The 5082-nt window shown below is 32.9% G+C and overlaps 1 long non-coding RNA gene across 1 annotated transcript; it reads left to right on the top strand.

Annotated features, from left to right (window-relative positions):
- The first annotated feature begins 1343 nt into the window (after positions 1–1343).
- LOC107447902 (uncharacterized) lies at positions 1344–3933 on the top strand. Its single transcript, XR_001584585.3, has 2 exons — positions 1344–1483; positions 3550–3933. It is a non-coding gene; the product is annotated as an uncharacterized LOC107447902 (long non-coding RNA).
- The last annotated feature ends 1149 nt before the right edge of the window (positions 3934–5082 follow it).

Consider the following 5082-nt stretch of genomic DNA (forward strand, 5'->3'; position numbering starts at 1 on the left):
GAGGATTTTTTGATGGAACTAACTCACATTTGCTTTACATAAAGAAAAAAACCTCCCACGATTAGCCTGACGGCGAGGGGACTCTAACTCATGATCCGTTTACCACTGACAATATTTTACATTCGTACTGTGGTCAGTTCGAGTCGTGTGCAGAATTCAAATCAACCAGCCATCACCGGAATTCGAACCCGGTTCACCTCATTGGAAGGCTGCGCTCTATCCCTTGAGCCACCAAGGCTCAAACCTAACAATTGTGACTGTTCAAAACTCACAGCAGTTATAAAAATAGCATAATATTCAATAAGTGTTTTTTTTCGAAAGAGTTTGTAAAATAGCCTTACTCTGCTTAACCATAAAATTGTGAATATTAGTCATAATTCTAGAAAATTTGAATATTAAAATATCTATACTTTTATTGCATGTAAAGTAAGTACAAACAAAAACTACACACTCGTATTTGTTCATTCACATTAGTTTATTTAAGCAAGTAATAAATTTTCAAATCATCACTGGACTTGTCCTGTTCTTCCCCGGCATGAATGCATAGGTGCTGGTCGCTCTCGAGGTGGGAGAGCTGTGGAAAGCACTCGGCTCATCCTTGCTCTGATTCGTATATATTGCTCAATTCTTCTTTATCTATACTTCTATTAGCATATCATATCCGTAATAATAATGATTTCGAGAGAATCCTTCTCTTATTTAACTCCACCGTTCCGTCGTTCAGATGCGTTGGAGTGGAATCAAAGTTCTGACGAAACCTATTTTAATAGAAAAGAAAAATACCGAACCTTAATCAAGCCTATTTTCCTGCTCTGAATCAGTTGTTGTAGTTCATTTACGTCGCACTAGAGGCGACTGTCTGGGAAACATCCCCGAGGATGATCCGAAGACATGCCACCACAATTTTGATCCTCTGCACAGAGGATGGCTGTTCCGAATCTCTAAATACCTTGGCGAGAAAACCGAACCTCTGTTATGATCGGAGGAACACTCAGCCTGTAGAATATGGAATCAAACCAATTTTCATGGATGGTTTCACGGTTATTAGGATAGAAGTGAATAACAAACATCCTCTTGTTACTCATAGAAGATAAAGGCGAATAGTAATTTGACTCGCTCCGACTTTGGGTAGTAATAGTACTTTATTAACGTCGTACTAGAATTGCACCATGGGATACTTACGCTGAGAAACATCTCTGTGCCTTCACAATTTTCATCATCTCTCCCGCTTTGGTAGCCCGACAACGTGTGCGCGAAACTTCAGGTGACCACGTTTTACGATCACTGGAGGACACCACCACTTTGGAAAAAATGGCCCTTAACTGTCTTGGGTACCCACATGAAAATGGATGATGGTGAAGACTTACTACGACTTTAACTTCTTACCACTGAAACTTGGCCTATATATTAAGTCCACTTGACCGCTAAATTCATTTGCATTATCATAGCTAATTTCAACACTTGTTTCGACAGACAATATAAGGTAAAATTCTGCAACATATTGTGTATTTATGTATAAATCTATGTTTAATTTCATGCTTTTTTAAAAATATTTTATAAAATGTAGAGTTATAAGGATAAAGGGAAAAACTAATCGTTTTTGTCATCTATTATTATGACTTAGCGGTAAACGAATTAAATCAAAAGCTTTTATGTTTCTAATCGAATGTGTTTGAATAAGATAACTAATTTTACTACATAATTTGTAGCTATTTCAAATTATTTTATTAACTCTTTGTAGTTTATTTAACATTAGTATAAAAAGTAATGTCTTTTATTTAAGAAATAAATATTAATACTGTATATTTTGGAAATTTGCACCTTTTCGCAGTTCTATTTCAAACGAAGTTTTGATAGTTAATTTATAGCATACTTCTATACTATTAACAACATGATTAACTGTTTTATCCTATAATGAAACCATAAAACAGAAATATTATAATGTTTCCTTTACTGTATGCTTTCAATCGCATGCATATTCGTAACTGAAAATTTTAATAAGACTTAACAAGTGACATTGGGACCAATAAACTTAAAGGATAATTTTTAAACCATATCCCCCATTATTTTTAACCTTAAATTTTTTTCCCATTAAATAGCTTCTTTTGCTTTTGCTTAGAAAGACTATATTTTCTCAATAGTATTTTGAAGTTCGTTAACAGTGCTATATTGTTTACCATTTTCATGTAGCTGACGGAAAAAATTGCCTCAAACGTTCTTATTCTATTTTGGTCTGGTCTCTGGTCAGAACATGATCTCTCACCTGAACATTTTGTTGAGAAAGCCACTTTTTGTCGAACGTAAAATAGGTATCTAGGAATCTTCTCGTTGAAATATGTAATCAGTTCTTGCCATGAGGTCTTTAAAAGGGAAAATATGTTTCCTCGGTACAAGCTGCTTTATTTTAGATGTCAGTCTTTCCTTTAACAAATACAGGGATATCTTTCCACTTAAATCAAAGCGTTGCCAGACTCATCAAGAGTTTGCCTTTTTGATGCATGCTGACGATTCTTAATTCTTTTTGAAGTTCATGCCAATATTATTCCAGCTGTCCGGACCATCACAGTTCCATTTTGATTTCTCATCACTGAACTACAACCGTTTATTGCCATATAAAATGGGATTTTTTTTCTTTGTTCCCTCTTTTATTCTTGCTAATTTATGATTTGGCTTAAGACATGGTTGGGGATGAATTTTTATCACTATATTTCTTCTCTCAATTACGACAATGAATGGTGTAATTAGACTGTTCATATATAGATCTTTTTTATTTGGCGAACTGACATTTTGCCTTGATACTGATCTTTGAACTTGACTGTCTGCCTGATGAACACCCGTATTTCGGTTTTCGGACGAAATCTTTTCATTTATAATTTTAAAAAAATGCCTGTCTGTGTCTCCCTTATAACTTTATGACCACTTATTCTAGTGTCCTGATATTTGGATTATAGATACAAAGATATTTCGTAAGCACAGATATTAACGTATGAATGGGTGATGTCGCTGATTCTTAAAAGCTATCTGTAACCACGAAGACTACATATTCAAAACGACTCATAATCTAAATCATTGCTTGCTATCAATACTGTAAGAAATATTAATTGCAATTGCTGCTAAAATTATCATGAAATAAGCTTATAATCGGTTATAATTACTTTTAATTATATTGCAAGTAGTTTATTTGTAATGTCATTTCGGTTAATTATGGTTTATAAATTTAAAGTTTCTTTATACAAATCTACTTGCAACTTTATTCTTAAACTAATTTATAACTCATCCTAAAGTAATTGTCATTAATTATTCTTCTTTTAAATAGAAAGTCTTAAATAGTTTCGAAATTTCTCCACTCTGTACTTCCCCTCTGGGTTATGGTTTCGGCAAATCTTTCTTTTCCACGCCTGTACGTTTTCAGTAAGAAATTGGAATAGCGAGGGGTAGTAGCAAAATTTACCGAAACAATAGTAACTATATGTAGGAAAATGTGTAGAAAATTGTAAATCTATTCCTGTTCTATTTACTTATTCGTTCGTTAATTTTTTTCCTTTCTAGAAAACGTACGGCAAAACAAGAGACTAACCAGACATTGAGAACATGGCAGAAAGGGCTGTTAGAATTGTCATTAGTTCTTCTATATTTGCTGCTGCCATGGCTGCTTCATGGCATCTCATACCAGATACAAAGTCAAAACTGGCCATCATGGGTAGTGTTGTTGTGGGGGTTCTTGGTGGTGTTCTGTTTTCAAAGTTTGTTGCACCACAAGATGATGGACAAGATGATGTTCCTGCAGCACCTCTGGAAAATTAAGTTAGCCAATGAAACTTTTCAATTTTCAACTCATGAGTTTGAGTAGCAATCTGCTTTTATTTGAAATGTGTCAGCTTTTAAGGTTTTAACCTTTTTGTATTATCGTGAATAAACTTCAATTTTTCTGCATGTTTAGAAATGTCAATTTAGAGAGCATCTACACAATGTAAAACAAATCTTGTTATTCTAATATGTTTAAAATTATATAATGCTTTACCGTTATTTAAAATAGTAACTGCTTAAAATATTAACTACTAGGCGGGTTAATATTTTAAGCAGTCTCCCTGTTCACAGCTGTACTGAAAACAAAACTGTTCGCTGACGCTTGTCTCCACGTCCAAACATTTTCCTTGTGATGCTATTCAGATCTAAAAGTGAACATAAGCGATTTTTCCTAAATATTTTTAAAATATAACATTTAAAAATATATTGTTATAACAAATTCAAGTCAACAACAGTCATTTAGTATTTTCGCTTACCAAACGGACGGATATATATTAAAAATAACTTTTGCATACATCACATTGTGCATGAAGCTGATCGTTAAGTACTTAATTATTCAACGAATCTCTTTTAACTGTAATTTATAGTAGTATATAAATGTAATTTTCGAAAAAAATAATTTTAAAACTGTTAAGAAGAGTAGACGCGGATTTAAACAACTTTATCTTAAAATGCATCGTAGAACTACATTATAATTGCACCGTCAACAATGGAAAACCTGCATTAGACAATTATGGATTTAATATATATCGAAATGTTTGATGCAGTTTGTAAATTTTCGGATTAACACCCGTTTTGCGAACACGAAGAATCCCTGCTAGACTTAGTCTTTAATAATAAATATCTAATGTCCAATGTGTTGTAATATTTTAATATTATATATAATATTAAAGTGTTGGAACACCAGAGAGTTCATTGTAAGCAAGTAATTTTATTAAATAGGCAAAACTTAACTTCATTTTCCATTTGGTAGAAGAAATTTCATAGAAAAATTGTGTTTATTCTAGTCTGGAAACTTTTATTTGGAACAGACACAAAACTTCAATTGACATTGGAGCGCTTTAGCTAGTCCAACGCTAGTTTAAATTTAATAAACTAATTCTTTTTGGAGGTAAAAATAGTTATACAAATTTTGTTTTTGATGATCTGAATTGACAGAAGCTTTTACTATTATTTGTCACAGAGTCTCAGTTGAAATTCCAGCCTAATTGATAGGAAAGTGGACTAGATTGTGATCGGAGATAAGTTTCATTTCTCCCTTCATTACATTAATAA

Source organism: Parasteatoda tepidariorum, chromosome 2, assembly GCF_982258835.1.
Source record: "Parasteatoda tepidariorum strain Cologne lab strain chromosome 2, Ptep-v5.0, whole genome shotgun sequence".
Classification (NCBI taxonomy): Eukaryota; Metazoa; Arthropoda; class Arachnida; order Araneae; family Theridiidae; genus Parasteatoda; species Parasteatoda tepidariorum.